The sequence below is a fragment of the Onychomys torridus genome, chromosome 23 (assembly GCF_903995425.1).
Source record: "Onychomys torridus chromosome 23, mOncTor1.1, whole genome shotgun sequence".
Classification (NCBI taxonomy): domain Eukaryota; kingdom Metazoa; phylum Chordata; class Mammalia; order Rodentia; family Cricetidae; genus Onychomys; species Onychomys torridus.
The window spans coordinates 17,607,672-17,633,080 of NC_050465.1; the positions used below are offsets into that span (position 1 = coordinate 17,607,672).

The 25,409-nt window shown below is 42.7% G+C and overlaps 1 protein-coding gene across 2 annotated transcripts in view; it reads right to left on the minus strand.

The window, feature by feature from the left end:
- Efna5 (ephrin A5) overlaps positions 1-25,409 on the minus strand; it is a 267,121-nt gene that overhangs the window by 166,683 nt on the left and 75,029 nt on the right. The gene's annotated exons all lie outside the window — the stretch shown is intronic.

The following is a 25,409-nucleotide window of genomic DNA, read 5'->3' on the forward strand; positions in this document are numbered from 1 at the left end:
GGCAGGTAAAGATTGTGATGAAGAAGTAACCCACGAAAAAGCCAGGAGAGAGCAATTAGAAGAGTACTATATTAGCACTTAAGTTACAAAATGGTAAAAGAACAAAACCATAAGGACATAAGGAAGCCACAGAGCCCACCAGCTGTCATCAGTGTGTGCCTGTGAAATGCAGCATCTTCTCTCAGGGATGCTCCATGAAGTCAGGCCAGCAGAAGCATAGGCACCTCTCAGCATGGCTAGACATGGGCCCTGGGGAACATGTGGAGAATCATGAGATGTAAAAGAATCACATACCAACATGAATAAAACTTCTGAATTTATTAGAGGTCTGAGCCGATGTGATGATGAAATCAGCTTCCTCAGAGGTACTTACAATTTGATCATATAGGCTGGGAGCCTAGCTAAGAGACAGAATATCTGCAAAGCAAGCTGAAGAGCCTGGGTTTAATCTGCAGCACTACAAATAATAAGTAAATAAGTAAGTCAATAACATATCTTAGATGTAAAATTACACTTCATTTTCATAAAATCAGTATAAGCCCTTTGTATTTTTACAAATCCACCTGTTTCTAGATTTAGTGGTAATATATCGACAATGGGAACTGGTGCTAAAAATTCTTAGAAGTGGCAAGTCAGGACAAAAGAGTGTAACATAAAAATTGCCAATTCTACAACAATTCATTGCAGCATGTGACCTACCTAAGTCCCTTCTCTAAGCCTAATCACACAAAGCACACACACGCGTGCGCACACCCACCCACCCCCACCCCCACACACACACTCACTCACTTACAGAAACACACTCATACCAGGAACTCACACACAGAAACATATCTACACATAGACACATATACATATAGACACACATAGACACACTCACACATATTTACACATACATTACACACACACACATAGATATACAGACACCCACACACTCACACAGAAACATCCCACACATAGACACATACACATATAGACACACAGACACACACATAAATACACACACTCACATAAACACACACATACACTCACACATATACATACACATAAGTAAACATACACAGACACACACAAAGACACACTCACATACTCACACATAGAAACAGACACACACACTCACATTCTCACATAGACACACATATACATACACACAGACACACACAGATACACACTCATACTCACATGTTCACATACACGCACACACATACACACACACACTCACAAAGCATGCAACCGTGATTCATAAAAGCATGAGGATGGTACATATGTACATTAAGTCTCCACTCACCAATTTAATGCCAAGATAGGCACAAACACACAGGACGGTGCATGTGTAAGTCAGATCTCCGACTGTTCAGAGCCGAAGCCAACTCTACTGAACTTAAACAGAACTGACATTTCCTTTAGAAAAGCCCATCTTCTCGTAAAAATCTCCTAGCAAGTTAGGAAGCAACCGTCCTGAACATAAGACTGTAGCCACAGGAGACAGTGGCCCTGTCTGTGATGAGCAGAGATGGGGTCACTGCCAAGATCTTTATGTTTCTTCCCTAAGCAAAGACGTTATAGCACGGTAAGGTGAGAACACAGACCTGCACCCTGGCTACAAGAGACTGCAGGCCACCAGACGCTGACCTTGGGGCTTTCTGCACAGGAGGTGAGCCCGTCCCTTCCTCTCTCCTCCTCTCCCCTCTGGAGTCTTACGGTGGCAGCTTTTTAGCGGTCTCCCCTAAAAACACAAACAAGGGTCACCACAGAAAAGCAGCTGTACTCTGAAACATACACTGTGAAAGAACAGGCTACTGTCTTTCAAGCAAAAGGTGTGATAGAAAATTTACTTATAGAAAAGATTCTAGGTTTTTCTTTTTAAAGAACATAGTATTCCAAGAAACAGTCTTTGAGGAAAGGGCCGTGAACTATTAAATTCTGCCCTAAGCATGTATATGACAACTTTTATTTGAAATTCAAATACTAGAAGATTCCAAATGAGGAAAAGGTAAGCCAGAACTATCTGGATTCTTTCTAGAACTCCTGAATTACAACACGGCGCATCTAAGGCACATTGAAACGCTTGTTGTATCTGTTTAACACAAGTTCAGAGCAGAGGGCAGGCCCCGAATGGGGAGAGAAACTGTTTCCATATTTTGAGAAGACCCCAAAATGAAGGACCTCTAATTTCTAGTAATTACCCTGGTACCTTAAAGTCCATAATTACAGAAAGAACCATGCCCTAATCTGGCCTTTAGTTTGCTCTAAACTCAGTGCTTATAATTAGCCTTGATTAATATCCCACATTTCACATCAACAGAAACAGGGTATCCAAATGATCCTGTGTTCTTCTGCCTCAGGAAGCCTTGCTGCTCTCCAACTTCTGTGCCTTTATCAAGGGGACGTGCTGAGCAAATGGGGTCAGATGGAGCCTTGGCACCCACCTGACTAATCAGAGGGAAGCAGCAATGTCTCTCCCGTAACCATCTTAATCCCTTGTATCAACTAATTAATACACAGAGAAAGCTTTTACTTGCATGTGAGCAATTATACCAAGTTCCTGGTCGGTGTCCAAATGGATTCACAATATAATTCATGAACAATGAAGCTTAGGGAAACACGTCGCCTAAAGATGACTTCTAAAATGAAAATGAGTTGGAGGGGCAGGTGTGAGATGACTCTGTTAACACTAGGATTGAAGAAGAGAAAATAAATGTCATTTTTTTTTAAAAAAAATTAATTTGGGGACATTAATTTGCACGTGACTGGATTAACCAGGCCCATGTATGTGAGCCAAACAGAGCCAACAGATACCAGAGAGTTGTGACTGTGTCTGTAGATACCTGAAAGAGCAGAGTGGCTGGTAAGCCATTCAAAAACAAGGAAACCTCACGTCCCTGAATGGCCGGCAACTACCAAAACATCCAAGTAAACTCACTGCACAAGGAATTCTGAAAGCCATCCAGGATTCTAACTCGATGATTTCACATTGCAACCTAGGCAGGACCTGTTGTACGGCTCTTTTCCTTTTTCTCTCTTATTTGTAACAGCAAGCAACCATTCAGTACCCATGGCTGCCTAAGGATGAACCAAGAACAGGGAGCCAGGGGCAGAGGGCAGGGGTGCAGAGGAGGGCTCAGCGTCCTGAAGCAGTGCCCAGCAGCACCTGCCCCAGCCAGAGTGGGAAACCCTCCAGCGTCAGGGTAGAGGGCACAGGAACCTAATGGCTCAGGCATTCAAGAAAAGGCTTGCCTAATAAAGCATTACATTATGGTAACAAGGCCGGGTGCGCGCCGAGAACTCTTCCTGCACAGATGGCTGGCTGGGAGAGCTCTACCCAACCAAGTCCAGGCAACAAGTTCATAGAATCCATGCTTTAAGAAACAAAATGCTTCATCCAGTCACACACACACACACACACACACACACACACATACACCCCACCAGACGATCAGCCCCCACTCATGTGAGAACACACACACACACACACACACACACACACACACACACACACACGGGGGGGGGGGGGGGGGGGGAGAGAGAAAGAGAGTCCAATATACTCCAATATACTAATCACATGGGTTTGGGCTGTTTGAATTACTGTACTGAACCACCCTGGGAACCAGACACTGTCCACCCGGCTAGAAGGCTAAAGAATGAACACTCGCCCACCCGAGGAATTCTCAGGATCGCTTCCCACCTTCCCAGTGCATACCCACTGGCAGGAACCAAAGGGCTGTCACCCTGACGAGGAGAAAACAAAGCTTTGGGCTGCCTCCCGAAACAGGTTTTTCCTTTCCTGTAGAGACATTCCTTTATGGTGAGGTCATGTAAAACAGCAAAATGCTCGGTGAACACACTCGGTTCTGTTCCCTGCAGGTGACTGTGCCCTTCAGCTTGACCCATGATACAGAGAGAGAGAAAGCAAACCCCTGTCTAGTTTCTAAGTAAAAGGTGACCAGAAGGCAGCTAAGGCAGAGTCTACCGTTAACAACAAAAAAAGAAACTGAATGTGATGTTGGACAGAACGATTAGAAAGGTGTGGCCCGGGACCTGGGAGCACAAAATAAAATGTTTCTGGGGTCGTATCTTGAGCCAAATTAATTTTAAAAGGCCAGGATGGCAGTGGATGTGACTTGAGCCGTGCTGGCATTGAAAAATCTGTTCTTATCTGGCAAGGGCACCCCCTGCTGGCCGCCACTCTGAACTCCGCCTCTCGGTCTCTCTCCAGAGCAAGCAGAACTGCATGTCAGCGCTGAGAAAGGGGCAGAGCTAGGTGGGCGAGTCCCTTGCAAAGCACACAAAAAGAGCAAAAGGTGCGGGCGCCGCCCCAACCACAATCTTTGTCCGGTCACGGTTCTCTGCAGTCAGATAAATTACAAGCTGGCTGAAAAGAATGAATAACTCTGATTGCTGCTTTGCAGGTGAGAAGTTGAAAGCCTGGGAGGAAAGAGGCCATTTTATGGGGCCCAGCCACAGAAAGGATTCCTAAATTACTCACATATTTATAGTGCTTGACTGCTGGAGTAAATCTCGACTATCCTTCTAATGGCTCCAGTTTATTGTGACATTCTTAATAGTAATTACTTAAGGTCCCTAGCACAGGATACTGCAGCCTAGGATTAAAACGCATTCAAACATCAGGGCAGAACATGCTGCCAACAAAACTCAGTCCTAGAATCAGCCTCGCATTCCAATACCACCACCACCCCCAATCTGTGTGAGCTACCAGACACACAGACATTTCTCATGCGCTCTCTTTCCCGAGTCTCCACCTTCCTACCATCTACTTTCCTTGCTGTTGACCTCTTCCAGAATCATCCTGACATTGCGCAATATCATCACACTGTCTCCCACGATGGATCCCCTCCACATTCCAGCAAAATGCCATGGGTGAAAAATGCTTTGTCACCTGGGGAGTGTGTGTAAGCTCACTGTTGTCCACTGGAGCCAGTTACTTAAGGAAAACTGGTACGACCTTCAGCCGGTGCCATGCACGGAGCCTACCCAAAAGAAATCTGTTTGTAAAGGCACAGTGGGTCTCTGCACTCCTGACAGAAATGTCGTACTTGAGTGTCTTTAGCTCAAGTCATATGCCCTTAGTCCCGGGGAGTTCACCAGCTCAGGCTGAACTTGGCTTCTCTCTGGGACCTCAATCTCTTGTCTGTTCCCAGCTCTCAACTTCAAACACAGGGGACAGAGAAGCAAGGCATCTAGATGTGAGCAGAGAAATATAATGGGCAAAACAAACAGGCTTCATCCCCTTCGGGTCATTGGGTCTGGTTTTCATTTTCTACTTTACATATGAAACCAAGGGGTAAAGGAAAAAAAAAAAACAGAAAAAAAAAAAAAACAGAAAAACACCCATGGAATATAGGACCCAAGGAAAAAATCTCTCATTTCAGAATTTTTAAGTAATTTCCATACATTGGAACTTTATGCGTTTGCTCTTTTATTTAATTCAGGTGGCTGAAATTTTTAGGTTTCGTCTCTTTGTGTTTCTTCTGCAACTGAAAGACTATCCGGATAAAACAGTTTATAGTCATTCTTTTATTTATTTATTTTGTTCAAAGAACACTTGCTGAATGTCAGACGTGTTTTTGCCCACACGTCCTAGGTGGACAATATTTAATTCAACAGTGTGTTCTTTTCACTGCTTCCTGTAGCTTGTACCGTAGGCGAGCGTCCCTGGGAATATCATAATTAGGTTTCCACTCTGTGGCTTAGAGAGGGCAACATTTACCTACCGAAGACTGTGAGAATGAGAACATGGGTCTATTTTTATTTATTAGAGGGAAGAGCTCAGCAATTTTAGAATGAACAAAGTCAATCTGCACCCGTGTGGGGAATAATTCTACTCTGGATAGAGCTATCAAGACTTGTGCAGTGTACCTGGCCCTGTGTCTACGGGAGGCCAAAGGTTTTCCTAAGAATGCTTTAAACGCAAAGGATTTTGACTGGTTAACACTTAGAGGACTCAGGAGACTTGGGGTGTTCTACATGTCCAAAGGCTCCAAACCACACATCTATGTTGACACTCCCATGCATGTGTATTCACTCTCTAGGAAAGCCAGAATGGGATCACTCTATTTCAAACCAACTGGAAGAAGTAGTCCAACTGTCTTTAATCAAATCAGACATTTAAGAGCTTGTTTAGAAGAACCTTGGAGAAGTTTACTCCTGCTTCAAACATCACCAAACAGTAAGCAACGTGGGAGCACAAGGGGACATCTTTCACAAACCAAAGCTCTTTTTTAGTTGGCTACACTGTGTCCTTCTCTCGTATTGAAACAATGCTAAGAGACCTCGCCTGCAGAGAGAAAGGGAGAGAGAATCAATAAATAAGTTCTGCCTGGTACCCCCCGATTAGACTCAATGTGCCATTAATATGAAAAGAATTTGACAGTTTACATAAGGGATGTGACCTGGTGCTAACAACCTCTGGCTTCTTCATTCTCCAGATGGTAGCAGATTAGTAGGCAGCCTTTATTCTCCTAAGAAGATTTTCCCCCCATGGAAAAACTATAAAGACCAACTCTGTTCCAAACTTCAAGTCTCCTTCACAAATGTCTACCCAATTCTCGGCCTCAACTAATGCCTATTAAAGGAAGGAAGCCCTTGGGCTTGAAGTTCTGCAGTGTGGGGGAACAGACCAAGGCAAACGTAACTCTAATGCCTGCCTTTAAAAGCTCTATTGACAGAGGCAGTAGGGAGAGTTTGAACTAATGTTAACTTAAAGAAAAGGGCTGGTGAGATTCAATTGTGGATATGAATGCTTGCTTGAGTTTGATCTTGACGGGGGCTTAAGATAAGGGAGATAAAAACCTAAGCCTACTTACACATTAAAAAATGCAGTGGCACTAAATTCACTACACACCACGGTTAGCAATTTGTTTTATGCCCATCATTGCTGAGGCTGTGGAAGGGCACTCTGCATCACGGGGTACAAAGCCACAGCAGAGGGCAATTACTCTGCTCTGCTGACGCTGACACGGAGGAGAACCGTTTCCTGACATCACACAATGTCCCCTTACCCTAAATCTTCAAGTGTAATGCAGAATAACATAATTGAACTTTTCTTTAGTTTTCTTCTGAAGGTATAACCATAACAGGTGGCTAATCAAAGAGATTTGAGAGATGAGAACTACTTCTTAACATGAGAAAAAAAAAGTCCTTCCCATATCAGATAGGAAGGGATCTTTGAATAATTCAGGAAAACAGCATATTTTATAAACAGACTGACCCTGGTAAAACTTTTAAGAGCTTGCAGCTACACTGGAAACCTAGGCAGGTAGGTGGATTGTTCTGTAGTCAGCAGAACACAGGCCACCCACCTGAAGGAGGAAGTTACATTCACTGAAGACTCTTTCCTAGGAACCATTTGAACATATGCAAACTACTTCTTAATACTGATTCTTGTATGATTAATGTAAAAGACATGTTAGATACTCTTGTTACTTTTTAGTATTTCCATCAAACTCTTCACAAATGAAAATGAAAAAAAAAAGGGGGAGGGGTTTGCCTGACATTGCTTTTTATTTTTCTTTGCTGAAAAGTTGGTCTACAAAATAATCTACTGCACAAACACCACGCACAGTAAAAACAAATAGTGTAATGTAAGATCCCTCTTTCCAAGAAATTTGCATCCTCCCGGTAAACATTGCACCAGAGAAATGAAAAAGTCTAGAAATGATTCAAGATATTGGGAAGGAAGAGATTACAAAGCACTTCTTATTTATTTAGCAGGCCCACCTCCTGTCAGCTCCTAAAATCATTTAGTTAGGAGAACATTAGCATTTACCTACAGCAAACATACTCTGAGGTCCCCAGAAATAAAAGTTTTCATGGAAACCATAAAGGTCATAAAAAAGAAAAAAAAGAATTTATTTCATTTCTTTTCTGTACACCACCTCATTTCCTAAAGGAGGAAATGCCAGACAAACAGTAACTTAATGGTTATATAAAACACTCACCCAAGGATGCCATTAATGGTAACAGCCCAGAACTCATCTAGGCAAAGCATGTAGGTCTCTAAACACATTGGCATAGTTCAAAACTGAGTTATTCCAAAGGATATTTTCTTGTCTTGTGGTCTCACTACTGTGTTTTCACAGAAATGTCTTTTTCATTACCATTATCACAGTCATTTTAAGCAAGCAAAAAAAAAAAAAAAAAAAAGAAGTTACATCTAGTTATGGAGCTATTCTCCAACCCAATAGCTGGGACCATCACGTCAATCAGATAACGAGTTTCCGCAACAGCTTAAGGAAATGAGCTAATAACATGAAGGCCCACAAGCAGATTATCCCTGATTGCTACAAAGAATGCTGTTAGGGGCACCATGTTTTCAAGTGGTCATTTTTCCAGCCTGTTACGGAAAGGTTAATCTGCAACCTTGTTCATAAAATCAATTTTGAAACATGCTAAATACTAAACAATTACATTTAAAAACCCATCACCAGGAGCCATGTTGACTTTGCTTCCAACTGTCTTAGAAAAGACTGATTCAAGCGCTTTTCTGGCCATAAATTGACCAATGAAAATAAAGACTATAGAGCATGACTTGACCAATTTATACTGTCTCGCTCGCATACCTGGAACAAACAGGCTCATGAGAGGAAAATATAGTTGCTGTTTATAAAGACTAATAAACTCTAACTCCCAAATTCCTTCCTTCAGGGGGAAGAGAGAACATATCCAGATAACTCCTCCAATACTGAGCCTCCTTCCTTTCAAATCCCAGGAAAAGAGCTGCTGTGGTAAGGGAGTATTGAGGTGGCATAAAATCCTGTCCAACCTATATTCTAACAAACTGCCCTGTGCCCCTCCCCCACCACGCCCCACATTCCAGGGTTATCTCCTGTCCAAAACACAGACACCTGTTCCAACCTGCCTACCTAGTTTAGCCTGGGTCAGAGACTTTCGGCTAAGGAGTTATTATCTGCATTTCACTCTTCTTTTGAAAAGATCCAGTGGCCAATCACACCAGATTTTCACCCTTGGCTGGTAGCAAGATCAGATTGTGAAATGTAAATCAGAATACCTTTCACCTGCAAAATGACTAACATAAATGCCAATGCGAATTTCCTCCAGGCCTGAGGGAGCTTTCAGAGGCACCCCACCACCTGGGTGCTCTGAAATAAGTCCACTGTGAACACAAAACCCCAACCTTGCTTGAGAAAGCAGTCTGGGAAAGTGGGAAATTTACCATTCCCAAATGAAGTCAGTTTCTCAGCTGGGCTGTTGTGCTGACAAACATTTCATAGTTTCTAAGAACTCTAAATATCAGGTATTCCTTCTGCAGGCTCCAAGCAGAGGAATGATGTGCCCCTTTCTGATACAGAAAGCTCATGGAAACCGAGAAACTTAAGGGTGCCCCATTCTGGCTGGATTACATCCAAGACCCACTTATCTGAGATAGAAAAAGACGAAATGTCAAGAGGAAAAAAAGGACAGGCTTGCCCCTTCGTGTTTCAGGAAGAGCTAGCCTTAGCATTTTGATGACATTTTAAGTATAAAAGAGTTTTATTGTAAACTTTGGACCCCTAGAAGGCCTGCTTCTAGAGAACTCTGAAAGGAGAGATTAGTTGGAAGAGCCTCAGCATTGGCTTCCACCCTTCAATCACGTTAGACACAGGGCTTTAGCCACTGTTTTGCTCAAGAGTCATGCATGTGGTCAAAAGTTTAATTATATCACCGGCCGCATCGGCAAGCATATTGTCTCTCAACCACAGGAGGGAGAAAAACCTTCATTGGAGTGCTGGGGTTCGGGCATCACAGGGGAGGATTTCCACAAATTCTCAGGTTATGCCTGACAATTGCTATTTTTTTCCTTAACTGATCAAAGAACACAGCCTGGATCCTGATGAGATTCTAAAAGGTTTCTCTCCAATTCTAAACTTTTGGCCAGAGCCCTGCTCTCTTCCCCAAACAGCTGAGTTGTTAATGGCTTGAGTCTAAACACAATCCTATTGGCACTTTTTACATAACTCCCTGGGTTTCGGCCAGAAGTCATTCCATCATTCAGCTGACAGGAATTTACTAAATGCTTAGGTGTTGAGAAGAAAGCAGTTCCCAGAGAAGCACGCAATCTCAGCCAGGTAGAACACCAACTAATTAGACTAGTTATGAGCCAATTAAACGAGTTATGCATGTAGACCAGGCCAAAATCCATGAAGTCTGAGGTAACCGTGAGGTTTCCTTCTCAAAGTTGAGAAATATTTATGATAATCAGTATGAGGTTGTGGCTTTAAGAGACCCATGAGCTGACAAAAAACTTGTCTGTTCTAATCAGAAGGAGGCAAACAAGGAGGAATGTGTCTTCAAGATGAACAGGAGAGGTCTAACGTGGCAATATGTGTCACAGAATGCCATGAGAAACGATAGAACATGGTAAGTCAGAGTAACGAGGAAATCGCCATTCTTACAGATACACTCATCTAGCCAACACCAATCAAGGGTGACAGGATTTTTGCTCATCCCCAGCACACACATTCACACCCACGGACGTTTGATGAACACATTCTTATGTCCGAAGAGAGGGCCTTAATACCGACTTGATTCACAAAAGGAAAAGCCCCCTTCTCGGAAGCTAAAAATGAGCCTTCAGTGATTTGAGCTGACTTCTATGTGGGGCACCGAAACCTCACTACCCAGGCCCAATACAATGTTTTCAATTTCTTCTAAAACCCAAAAGGGAGGCAAAAATCAGTAAAATCCAGGCTGGAGTATGCGTGTCTGTCTTCCAACAGAGTCATGAATATGTGTTTTGGGTTTTTGTTTGTTTGTTTTGTTTTGTTTTGTGTGTGTGTGTGTGTGTGTGTGTGTGTGTGTGTGTGTGTGTGTGTGTGTGTGTGTGTGTGTGTGTGTGTGTGTGTTTTAAGCAAGGGGGCCACAAACAAAAGTACAAGCCAATCACACCATGATCCTGATCAGACCTACCAATTTCTGTGTGCCTACTGAGCACGTGCAGTTCCGAACCTGCTCTATTCCTTCCAACAACTCCAGATGTTAAGAACTAACTCTGTCCTCACTTTCTCTATGTGGATGAGATGGCAAAAGAACTTACAGAACTATAATGCAGAAGACAGAATGCATAACCACGCCTGGACTGGAATTTTGGCTTCCCTATTAGCTAACTATGGAATACTGAGCAAAGTGTGACATTTAAGGGTTTTTCTTTTTACTTGATTTTTAATACTTGATATTAATCAAAGTATGAGAATTAAGTAAAATGTATACAAAGAGCCAGCACATAATAGGAGAAAACAGTGGCTATTGCTATAGTTATTAGTTATAGTATATAGTTATTATCAAGGTTAAACAGCTGTGGAGGCTGAGCCAGTATTCCAACTCAGGTTTGCGACCTTTGGCCACAGTGTTTCTCTTCTTTAGACCTGCATGGTGTCCAAGAGACTGCAAGACTCTCACAGTTATTCAAGCCTGTCTTTCCGAAGACAAGAATGTGGGGGGGGGGGGGAGTTATCCTTGATAAACTGCACTGTGCCTGGTGGAAAAAATTTAAAGTCACAGTGAGTGGCGCCTTGGCTTGTCCTCCAAGCCCCCGACATCAGCAGTGTGACTCGGTAATTTAACACAAGCATGCGTGGTGAGTTCACCACTTGGTGAAAAATGCCCCGTCCACCCAAGGCTGTACCCTTGGCTCACTTCCAGCAGAACTTCCCTCTACCCTACCTCAGCACTGCCGGCCACACAGCTGCACTCCTGACCTTTCATTTGGGAATTTCACTTACTAACAAACTCTCCCCAGATGTTTACAATATTTCAACTAGGTAAGGGAGCTGCAGAATGCTAATTCACTACAACTCAGAATATTGATCATGAACGTTGCTGTTGTTGTTGTTATCGTGTAATCTAGAAGTCTTTTAACAGCTCACCCTAGCCTGTAGCTCTTCCTGGACCTTCAAGGCTGCTGGTGTATGCTCACCCATATATACGAAGGTGCCAACAAGGATCTGGTTTTAAAGGCAAATTGGCAAGTATCCACGATGGCATACATATTTCAATTTAAAAGAGCTCCTTGTACATTATCAAACTCTATCACAAATTTGGAAACCTAATACTAAGCATGAAATCTCTAGCAAGACTCTGAGCAATACGAAGAATGCTCCATTTGGAGACAGTACTGATCATACACTGAACTCCAAACCTGAATTCAAAAGTTAAGAATCCTTGCATGGGAGCAGAGTTTCTATTTGGTCAAACTTTTCTGTGGGTCCTGCCGTATACATCGTGCTATTGAAGAGTTCTCTGAACGGTGAGCAACTGAAGTCATAAAGGAGACACTACCAAGACACCGTCATTAAAGAAGAAGAACAAGAAAAGCAAAAAGAAAGGAAGAAAGGAAGAAAGGAGGGCACAGAAAGAAAAAGACAGAGAGAGAGAGACGGGGCAGGAAGGAGAGAGACAAGGAGAAAGAAAAAATAGCTACAAATAAGTGTAGGCAAACACATGCTTCCGAACCACTCTGAATCCATACAACAGTTTGGCTGTGTTGGTCAACATGTTGTTCTCCAACCTGTTGGAACCTCTGAACTTAAGTTAGTGTGATCTTAAGGGGGGAAAAAAGCTCCAGGAGTTCCTACTATACATTTATAATCTGGATAAAACTAGAAAAAAGGACATAGAAAAGGGAAATTTTGTGATGTGTGAGTCTATCGAAAATAAACAGTTGCAGCAAGACATCACTGCAATTGAGCAATCCCGGCTGTTACACAACACCGCCAGCCAACTTGTACAATTTAGATCTCGTTCCCTCATCCCCAGCTCGCTCCGTTGCCAAAATGCATTAATAACCTCCAGAAGCATCACATGTTTCCCCTCAGCACACACTCACACAGGTTCAACTGCTTCATACGTGCGGCACTGCAAGGGGAAACAGAAATCACTGAAGCTGCCTCCTTCCACGAGTGCTAACGTCTCATTCCTCCTGTGATCTGGTCCTCAGAGATCTTTCATTATCATGGTCCTGCACCCCTGAGACATATAAAAAAACAACAAAGAGCAGCAGAGACACACTGTGCCTTTGGGGATGTTAGCAGCCCCAACCGGTGAAAAATTCCACTGGTCTAGGGCACCTTGAATATCTGAGGAAGCCACGGGCTGGAATCAGACATCAGCTCCAACGAGAAGCGTCCAAAATCAGTTCTGAAGCTATCCATGCTGGTGACCAAGGGTTCCTGAAGGCTTCATCGCCAGACCTACAACAGGGATTGGATTTCCCCAGACAGTTCACTACTGCACACAGTATCAGAGGCCACATTCAAGTTTCATGTGCTGTAACACCCTGTGATTCAGACTCAAGTTGCCCTTGTCCAGCTGCCTGCCCGAGTGTGGCAATGAGAACAGAGAGGAGTCTAGGGCCACAGGTCCTTGTACACCTTAACAAGCTCACCATTCTGGGCCCCTTGAGATCCCACAGTCCTGTGTCATTGTAGCAGCCAAAACATCTGTGCTTGATATGTAGGAATCTGGCATATTATGGGGTTACTCCAAGCTATAGACTTGGAAGGGAATCAGCAAAGAAGACACCTCAAATCCTATCACTACCAAGAAAAGCAGAGAGAGGCAAAAGACTTGATGTCAGTGTTTCCTGGACAGCAAATCTCCATACGATGGCTTAAAGGCACAATCTAAGCTCAAGTGTACAAATCGATCATGTACAAATGAAGATAAGTGAATGAAAATGGACTGATACCTCTGATAAAATGACACATTACTTGTAAGTTCGTGTTCACTTTTAATCAGTGCACTCATACTATTTTTGATATATGTCAGGGTATCTACCGAGTGCATAGCCTGATTTATAGTGGGTACTCAGTAGATATTGACAAAACTCACAGATGTTCTTATGTGTATGTGTAACATGAGTATTTACTATACATAGGTATGCATGCTCATGTGTGTGAGTGTTCATGTGTGTATGACAGGGTGCCCATGTGGAGGCAACCTTGTGTCCTTGCCTTCCTCCTTGTTTGAAGCATGGTCACTTGCTGACAATCACTGTATATGTAAGGCTAGCTGGGTCCTGGGACTTATAGGAATTCTCCACGTCCCATATCAAGGCAGGTGCACTATAATTGTAAGTGTGTAGTTTCGTGTCCAGCTTTACAAGGGTGCTGGGGGTCTGAACTGCACTCCTCAGTACCTGTGTGGTGACAAGCACTCTGTCCACTGGCCCATCCTCCTCAGGCCCTAACAGGTACTTTAAGCTCCATGTTGAGTATCCCCTGTCAGAAATGCTTGCAACTAGAAGTGTTTCTGACTGAGGATTCTCCCCCTGTCTTTTAAAAATATTTATACATGTATATTTCTAGCTCTCAACAGGAAATTCACTTATGTTTTGGACACATATCCCCTAAAGATAATTTTACACAAGAATTTTTCATAATGTTGTGCATGAACCAAAGTTGTATAGATGGTCTTTTAGAAAGCAAACTGGTAGCTCTTGCAGCCAGCAGTGAGGTTGTCCTTGTTCTGAATGTATATGCTACAAATAAGCAATGGTTTTCTTCTGCTGAGAATTAATATAACGATACTATAGTAGGTTGAACAGCAGGAATGCATTGTGTGTGGTATCGAGTTGATGCGTAAATCGTTTCCATTTGGGAGCATAACACATTTTGGATATTTTGGAGGAGAGAGGCTCAGTTTATATTTGTATTTTCACAGATCTGCTTAGGAACTTAAGTTCGTTTGGGGTACCACTATGCTTCATTCATTTGAACAAGTATAAAGCAGAATACAACACAGGGTAAATGGCTTAGCCAACGGAGCTCAGAAGACTAGTAGTCTGAGGACATTAAAGGCCTATAAATGCCACGTCTCCCTGAGTCCTGACACAGGTCCCAGAGGGAAAGATGCTGGAGCAGCAACGCGACAATCCAACATTGTTCAGATGGTATTTTTGAGCTCATTTTCAAATGTTATTTTACTTTCAGCCAGCCAGCCCCCCAAAAGTAAATGGCTCAGAATGAATCTAAGCACAAAACTTCTAAGGAATACATGAAAACACTGTTTAAAAATTAAAGATTAAAAATGAACGCAAACAGCTGCTTTTCCCTCATTCTTTGCCTCTCTCACTTCTCCTCGCTGGCCAGGCTGACAGCAATAATTGCACATCCCCTCCCAAACACAAGATGAACAGAAGATTAGCTTTTCGGGGAAACTGCTGTAAATAACTATAATCTAGTTAGTAGGGTTCCTTTACAGCTCGAGAGGTTATAACAACAGGAGTTCTAAATTTCCCTGATCAAAAACTTTAATTCCCTCCTATAGGGGAACACCAGGGTGTCCACTAAAGATCAAAATAGGTCATGTGCCTAACATTACATATATGATAAAGAATCAGTATAAAGAATTTTAATCCAATACGATTTAGGCACACAGACATCCAAGAGACTCACAATATTTTCTGAGGATTCGGTGTGAGGAAAGGCATTTTAATCAATTAATCGCCCATGTCCTAAGGGTGACCCTCTCTCAGAAATATAACCTTCACAGAAAATGCCTACATAGACTTGGCCTTCAAAGCAACTCAAAATATAGTGGAAATAAATTATTCAGGCAAAAATTCTGATTTGGATGGAAGTATTTTTAATAGGAAAATAAGAGATCATAACAGAACAGTGATCATCTGACTATGAAAACGTCAGCTATTCATGGGAAGCCTGGCACCAAAGCAATGGGAAAATAGTGGGCAATAATTCCTACTCTTTCAAAGACCTTCCAGATGAGTGACGGTTTTGGTGGAAATGTCGGCTGCTTGGGAAGAACAGAGAAGGAACGCTGAAGAACTGGGCTTAACCTAGAGAAGCATGCCTTGGGTCCTACCACACCTGAGAAACAAAGGCAAAGAGGACACACACAGAGAGAAAGAGAGATAAAAAGGAACCCTAGCAATGCTAAGATCAGTCTGTGTTCTAGAAGGCAGCCATGGAAACTGTCTTCTAATAATTTCTAATAAGAAATTTTCCAGAAGATAGCTCTCATCCAACCAGAAGAGAATCATGTCCACTATTTGATCATGTGACAGTATTTTCATTCTCTCTGCCACTAACCCTGAAGACACTCACAGCAAATTAGACACAGGTAGGTTATATGATGCCCATTGACCTGTACACTTCATTTACACTTCATAGCGAAGATGAAGGACCCCTGTTTCACAGAAGATCCACTGTGGACCTAGGGAGCATCAATGTCCAGGAGAGTTTATACAGCCTTAGGGAAAACCCACATGCTAACATTCCCAAAGGTTCAATTAGCTCCAGGGAGATACTAACAAGGTCCAGGAGGCTCTGGAGTATAAAAGCAGTTCCCAAAACATCCAATCAGAATCCCTCTAGGAAATCTACAAAGGGAGAGCTCTGCCCTTAAGAGACAAAGCAATCAGGCAGGAAGCCAAAATTACAGAGTGAATTATTCTCTGAAGCAACTTGAAACTTTCATCAGGACTAGAATCCATCAAAGACCATATTTGCTTAAATTGGTTGCTTCTAAATGTGAGGAAACCAAGCTCTCCAATGATAAATCACACTCCACACTTTGGTGTTCTTATAATGAAAGTGGGAATCCAATATTTAGTCCTTTCAGGAAAATGCAGTCAAGGCAGCATCCATGTGGCCAGCTGTTGTATTCTCTAAGATTTGATTTCCTAAATGTATTATTTAGGCATGAATAACAATTAGATGCAATACCTGAACATTCCTGTTTAAAATATTACCTAGATTTCTCATCACCTTTTAAATATGACCAGCCTTTCTTCACTTATACACAACTCAACCATTAAAAATTTTAATGGACATCATTAATTTCTCTGGTTTATTTTTCTTCCCAAGTGGCAACGTTTACTCACAATTATTTTTGATGAGATACTTGCTATCATGTCTCCCTGTTGCTAGCTCTGGAGCCCTTGCTAGTAGTTAGTAGAGACTCAGTAAATATGTGTGAAAAATGAGTGAACAGACAGACAAAATGAGTTGCTGTAGTCTAATACAGACCTCACGGAAGGAATATAAGAACATATTTAACCTGCCCATTCTATACTTCTGAAGCAAAATTAGAAACTGCATAGATGGGGAGAAAAGTCACAGCAGTCACAGGAACAGTGACTTTTCGTACTGGTGAGAAATGCATATTTTATAGGGACTATTCACTGGTCATGAGAAAAAGACATTTCCTGACATGACGGCACTAGTGAGGATCATGAATGCACAGAGGCAATCCCTCTGGGCTACAAATGGTGTGAAAAATCTACACTGGGAACCAACTCCATCCCTCTAAGAAGTGTGGCTAAAAGCCAGATGGGATCTGAAAAAGAAAGTTTTATGAAATATCCACGTAATTGGGAGTGTGTACAATCTCCTGCTCCTTGCTTATAATCAGAGATAGCAAATGGAAATTCTTGAGTTGTCTTCTATATAATAGGAGTGCCAATGAATCTTCTCACAAGAGCCCCAGGAGATGACTTATTCCTGTTGTAGCTCAAGAGGAAAAAGGCTGCTCCTCAGACCCTCAATTCTTATCCATTTCTATTTGCAACAGCAGCCAGTTTGAGGCAAGCCAGGAAACAGTTTGGCGATCTAGACAGATAAATTCTTCCTAACAGAGAATGATAGCTGAGTTGGGGTGGTGATAAACAGAAAATCATCGTACACAGGAATAGAAACCTTAGGAATCGCTCTACTTCTGACCTGAAAGTACAAATGAATGAGCAGTTTTCATAATAAACCTGGGATGAATCAAGCAGTGAGGCCTATACTATTCCCATTATCTATGGCAGGTGAAAGCAGCTATATAAAAACAAGGGTAGAAGGAGAGAAGATTATTAAATTCATGAATCCTTTAAAATCAAGTCGATGACTAAATATGGAAAAGATAATTTTCTTTCCACGAGAGAAACTGACATGTTGCCATAGCAGAAATTAGCCCTGCATGTCTCAGAACTGTGGTTAGAAGTTACATAAGAACAGCTGGGTGATGATAAATCGGTGGAAGATATTAGATGGTATAAAAGAAATTCCATGTGGGGGACAGTTCATTAGTTCACTAGCGTACTTCATGCTTTGGGTAGCACAGTGAGCAAAGCTACTGACACTGACGTGAAGACCGCCACACAGAGCAAATCACTCAGGGAGAAAAATCAGACTGACATCAAAATCCCCATCACCCCAACACTGGAGGAGCAGCATTTTTTCCAATATGACTTCTCATGCCACTGGTCTGAAAAGCAAACAAACAAACATACAAACAAAATACTATGTTTCCATTGTCTTTCTTTTGTTTCTGAAGTCTTTGGTTGACTCAAGGGGATGGCTTAAATGTAGGTATTTGTGTTTGGTTCAATCATGCACAATTAAGAATACAGCTCACCTTTAAATAAAACTCACCGCATAAAGATCTGCAATTATGAGAATAATTGCTTGGAGTAATTTTTTTTTTCACAGTAATGGTTTTTAAAGGCACCTCATACCTAGGAACCAGAAGTAAGCAGGGTTTCCTCACAGAGAACTTGACAAAAGATGATAAAACACATTTCCAGCTCAAATTAGGACTACTGAGTAAAACAACACAATGGTCCCATAGAAACCTGCTCAAAGAATGAATGAGGTTGAGGCGGACACGCAGCCATGAGCAGGCGGACACACAACCATGAGCAGGCGGACACACAACCATGAGCAGGCGGACACACAACCATGAGCAGGCGGACACACAACCATGAGCAGGCGGACACACAACCATGAACAGGCGGACACACAACCATGAACAGGCGGACACACAACCATGAGCAGGCGGACACACAACCATGAACAGGTGGACACACAACCATGAACAGGCGGACACACAACCATGAACAGGCGGACACACAACCATGAACAGGGGGCGAAGCTGCAGGACACACTGCTCTTTCCACACACCCAAGAGAATGAACTCTGCTGCCGTCCTCCAGGCATCCTCACAGGGTTCTTTTTATAACTGTCTTCTGTACCTACCTCTCTAACCAAATAATACTTTCTATCAATGTAGACACCTAAAATCAAAGAGTGTTTAAACGTGTTTTTTCAATACTAGTAATTGGGAAAATAGCTCCGATAACATTACACTTACCAAAATGCACCAAGATTTTGTTTTGTTTCAGGTTGTTTTATTTTATATGTATAAGTGTTTTGCCTGCATGTGCATCTGTGGATCACATGTGTGCCTGATGTCTGAGGCAGTCAGAACAGGGCATCAGATTCCAAAGAACTGGAATTACTGATGGTTGTGAGCTGCCATGTAGGTGCTGGGAATTGAACCCAGGTCCTCTGTATGAACAGCCTGGGCTCAAAACTGCTGAGCCGCCTCACCAGCCCCCAAATGCACCAAATCTTAAAATGAAATATTTAGAAAGAAAAAAAATGTAGATTAAAAATTAGAGATAATTTATCCTCAATCACTACTATCTTTTGAGCATATTGATGTCTTACTGAAGAGCACAATATTAGACAAATAAACCGAAACATTGAAAGCACTCTCTCAGATATAACTAGGGGCAATCTTACACAAACACAGAGGATCAACTCGGTTACGTCTCATGAGAACGTCCCAACCTGTCAATGAAGATTAAAAGAATATACCACATTAGAGATCACATTGGTTTTCACCTATATCTCAGAAAAAAAAAAAAATGAACAAAGCAAGGTAACAAGGTTAAGTGTCTTAAGAAAATGATAATATTCTCGGCACGTCACTTAGACAACACACAAAAAACACGCCTGCCTTCCTGCCTCCTCTTTTGATGGAAAATTGGGACAGTAGGAAATGTGGAAGCCTCTTGGCCTCCACAGAAACCTGAAAGTTATTTCAGATCTCTCAGAAGACTTCTTCACCTACTTACATGCAGAGGGGAAAAAGAGGAGAAGGGCCAGAAATTAGATTTAGGGTTTTAAAGGCTGTGAAAACCAAGCCGAAACTGTATGCGTCACAACAATCGCCTTCTAAGATGATGTCAGAGGCCACCTTCTGGTCTTCTCTGTCATCCAGAATTTTAAGCTAGGGTGACTGTTCGCTCTCCTGGGGTCACCACTCCCTAGCACCAGGAAAACACTCCCACAGCAGGAGACACTGAAGGAAGCCAAGTGGACATCATGCGAACATCTGGAGGCCCCAAGATGCCAACAGCTGGGCTGCAGAGCGACACCCTCAAGAGTAAGGAATGAAAGGCAGACAGGTGGAGAGATCTCCATCATTTCCTATGTGCAAGGATGAAGCTGAAAATTCACAACGACTCCCTGGTGCTAACTAACTCACTTAAAAATACGGATGGGCAAGAAATTAGCCACACACACCAAACACTTCCTAGGGAGAGTGTTCAAATTCTACACTTAGCTTAAATGGTCTGATTGTTTTTTAATAGCTAAATTTCTAGGTTTTTTGGGGGGGGAAATGGAGGGGAGAATAAACAAAAGGTAGCTACCAGGTCTTTTGGCATATTGTCCTGTACTCAAGATTTATAACAGGGGGAGAGGGGCTCCCTCTAGCCACCCCATTGTACTCTCAGGTCCTAGGAGAATCTTCTCGTGATTCTTCTTTTCTTCAAGTGATGTTCACCACCTATTTATCCTGGTCTCTGCACTGACACTAATCTGCCTTGAAATTGGCTGACTCTGCTCGAGCCATGTTTACAGGGAAGTGAGTTCCATCAGGCCATCCTGCTCACAGACCAGTTTATGCTCCAGAGCAGAAAGATTATTAAAAACTATATGTTACGTGCACCTACTTTCAAATGACTCTACTCGGGAAAGATAACCATATCATATCGGCATTTCTCTGCCTTGGTTGTGTAAAGGGGCCAGGTAACATTACCATCTTGAATGAAACTTGTTTCCTAAATATATTATCCTCCATAAGAAGCACTTAGCAACTGTTAGTACCCAGGAGACAAGGCTAAGGGGAAAAACTGTGTGTAATAGAATGTAGAGAGAGATGGGAAGAGAGAGGAAAAGGTCTCATTTAAATTATCAAGCTGAGCACTAACCACAAGGAGAGAAAAACAAATGTTCTATGTTTTGCACAAACATCAATTATGTCTAGTAATTTAGCTGATGCCTCTCACTGAACAGGTGTTCTGGCTGCAGTGTGACGTGAAAGCATGCACACTACTCTGCCTCTGAGAAAAGGTACCAGGGGCCCTTGGTGTGCTCTAAAAAAGACTCCAGCACATCCTGGCACTGCCATTATGGGCACGTAAGTAGAGCCCCTACCAACCACGCAGCAGGGTGAGAGTGAACCCAGCCTAGAGACTTGCAAAGTGCAGTAAAGAGAAGAAACTCAGACATTACACAAATGGACATGGAGTTTGTTATGTAAATCCAAGTGAATTATGCTTGACAAGGAAAACCAGGATAGCTGGATTACGATAACTACAAACTCTAATTTAACAACAGATTTAACTTGTTCACAGACCTACCTCAAAATTGCTTAGAGAACCAGAGCCAGTCAAGTTTAATTGTTATACCTCTTCACAGTCGGATCATAAAAACAAAGTGACTAAGATACCCAAAACAAGTGTAGAAAAAAGACAGCGTCAATGCCCTTGCTAAGATGCAAACAACCCCCCAAACCCTAAAAGCACCATGTGCATATGAACACAGGCCAATGAAGAGTATAAACACTCTTCAACACAGTAACCACGTAAAATGTGCAGAGTGAAGCAGAAATGCATGATGGTAGACACTTTCACAGAGGGACATCAGCTCAGGAAGCGTCAACCAACCGTCTTCCCCATAGCTCAACAATGAGACCTGAAGGGACGTGAGGTCACTGCCTATCTCTTTGCTTTCTCATCACCATTTAAAGAAAAATTCCAGGAAAGAAGTTCTTTAAACATTCTTTGTTTACCTTCCACCCTAATTACTGATGGGGTCCCCCAAGGAGGAGAGGGGCTTTCCCAAAAAGCAATCACTTCTACAGCATCTGTGTGTTGGAGATTTACTCCTTGCTAAGCAAACGTAAATGACCTGAGTTTTGCTGCTTTTGTTTATAGAGCTTAATCCCAAAGTATCCCCTTCTTGAAATCCTGCCAGACCAAGAATCCCTCAGTGTGCCTGCCTACTCTTCACAATGGCCAGTTATGGTTCCTTGTCTTATGTAAATACACGTCCCACAAAATACTTCCATAAAACCAGAGAATGCAGATACTTATTCTCCATGGATCTAACTGAAGACTGATTTGGAAGACAAGTCATGTCTCTACCTTGGTTTCTGACTTGTACTAGAGGGGCAACAGGCTTATGCCTCTTATCAAAGCAGTGAAGGGGCTAAATACAGGTAGAGAAAGGTAGATTTCCAGGGCTTTGTAAAATGCTGAAGAATACGGAATAACTCATTTCCGGCCATTACTTCTTTCCTGCAGTCTAAATGCTGCCCTCCAAACAGAAACCTTAGGAAGAATGGCATTCTTGAAATGCTTCCAAATGAATTCCACCTAGGGAGAGAGGAGTCTGTAGATCTCTGTCAAATGTCAGTAAATTGGGGCCTCTAGTCATGAACATGATTTTATCTCAAAGGCAACCGACTATACACATAAGGCAAGAGTCTTATATGCGTTTCACAGCCATGAGGCTGGATCAGACTCTCTGAAACCACAACTGCATTTACACATTATTCTGAGGAATAATGTGGCCATAACTTGTTTAGTCATTTGGACAGTTTATGCGCCTGTATTTATGAGGATTTTCCACACCAATAATCAGAGACGCTTGTAGCCAGTTTGGATCTTAATGCAAAAAACTTTAACAGTTGTGTGGGTGGGTCAAGAGGGGAGTGTGTATGTGAAATGAAGCCATCACTGTACACATTTTACTACCATCTGTTCTTTCAATAATTTTTAATCACTTAACATGAAATTCTCAGTGCTGTGCTCTATTTTGAAGGAAGGCTCTAAAGCAGCGACCCTGACTAAAGGGTTTCCATGCATTGGGGATGGAGTAGCATAGGATGGAAAGAGGGAAAGAGAGACTCATGGGTCAACGCCAGTCTTCAGTCTACATACATTTTTCTCGGCTGGTACAGATTTTATTTTGTTTTTTGTTGTTTTTTTTTTTTTTAACTGAGCTGGCATCTAAAAGCCAGTGTGCAGATGACCTCAATATTTAGATTGCTTGCTTCTCATAAAACATGGTCACACCTGACAACACTGTTATTAATATTCCTGTCCAGGCATCCAGCTGACCCACAGAACACCTTAAGTGGGATCTCTACTCTCTGTTTGACAATGCTCCCCTTCTCTCTTTATTCTTTCTAGAGCACCCTAACTCTTTACTTATGTATGTAACTTTCTTGGAAGACGTTAACCTTTGTGAGACCCTGTTATATTTACATATAGATCAAGGAGATTGACACATGGTACATACTTTAAAAAGATCAACTGAATGAATGAATCAATGAAGGGTCAACTAATTTTAAAAAATATCTTAGACAAGCCCAAAATCTCTTCCCATCTGTTTCCCAAAAGGGTTTGCTTTTTGTATTGTCAACTCCATAGAAGTACAAAATATATTTCCAAATAGATTCTTATTATTTGAATGTGTGAGGGGGTTCACGAGCCACAGTGAGTGTGTGGAGGTCAAAGGACAGACCACTGTGGAGTGGGATCTCTCCTTCCACCGTTACGTGGGTTCCCGGGGTCAATCTCACATCCGGGTTTGCAAGGCAAGCCATCATTCAGTTGAGCCATCTTCCTGGCCCTTCCAAAGGATTTCTAACACTCAAAACACAGTCGGTGTAAGGTTTGTTTACATCCATGTTCAGCTTCCACAAAACAACAGTACCATGTGATACACAAAAGTGACCATGGGTACAAAGGAACACACAAACACCTCTCATCCTCAATGCAAATCTGAGCTGGATGCCCCATGATTATTCATAGCATGGATATGCTTTAAATACCTTGTGAATACTCTCCCCCTGCCCCCCTTTTTTTGTCTTAAATATTATTAACTTGACTCCTCTCAGCTGCTTAAAAAAAAAATTTTTTTTTTAAAAACCCACTCCTTGTGTAAGAGATGTGAGGCAGACCAACAATGTGATTTCCTTCAGTAAGTTTTCATTTACTTTATACAAGTTAGAGGGGTACCAGAGACTTGCCAAAAGCCACACTCTGGACTAGCTGTAGCGACAGACCTCACAAGGAAGAGCACGGAGCTGGGGTGGGGCCTCAGCGGCAGATCGGTGCAGAGCGTACTGTAAAACTGGATGTGGCGGGGAGGTGAGGTGAATCTGTGATGAGAGCACGCCATCACCCTCCCTAAAGCCTCCACCCAAATGACAAACCAGGGAGCCCATTGCCATGTCCCCGCCTGCACACTCCAGCCCATAAGCTATAACGGAGACAGGAGAAACAAGCAAAAACCCACACTATCTACTGCCTAATTTTCCTGAGTAGTCTTGTAGAAGGACCAATGGGACAAAAATCTGTCAGATTTAATGTTTCCCAAGAGCAGGAGGATGGGAATAGCTGACCTTGAGAAGGGGCTGGGGCCTGTGATCCTTCACCCACAGCCCTACTTACACAGTGTCTGTTGAGTCCTTGCTGTCCGTGGACGTACATTAGCACCTGTTCTAAACTAGCGTTGAGAGCAGCTGAGAGAGCCCATGGTTGGGAGAAAATACTCCTAAGACACAGATACTGGCCATTATGTGCACTCCTCGCTGTCAATCACCCATCCAGACCGTCAAAACAAGGCCAGATGGTTTCTAGGAGGCAGCGCCTTCACAGCACAGGACTGGACTTGACAGCAAGGCACTCATGACGGTGCGCCAGGAAGACAAATACACTCTTGCTGGAAAGAAAGGAGACTTCCGGCCAAACTCTGATTACTCTACTGTGCTGACTAAAGCCTAGGCTACAGTGGGGAATGTGGCTTGTAAATCCCACTGACCAGGAGGATCCTAAAGCAACTCCCAGTTCCTTAAGAAACTTGTAAACCGCTGGAGCGGGGGGGGGGGGGGGGGGGGGGGGGGGGGGGGGGTTGCTCACCTCACACCGCACATTAGACCGCCCTGGGGAGCAATTTTAAAATTGCTCTGGCCTCCCCTGACTCAAATTCAAGCTGACTCTAGGGAAAGCAACTTGGCTTCATACTTGCCCAAGGTGATTCTAAAGTGTAAGTTGATGAAGTGAGGGTCTAGGAAGATCTGAGGAAGTATGAACTGGAAAGTGAAGGGGAAGACTGCTGACATCCAAGGACTCCCATCATTACCACATCACTGTAAACTTACCCTAGACTCCCTAGGACAGGGCAGATTTAATTTCTCCCCCAAGCTAGCTATCACCCCTTTCCACCTGAAAATTCTTCTTGGCTATAATGTTTAAGCTAGAATTACATTCCACCTTCTGGAGAGAGATGCTTCTCATCATATGGTTA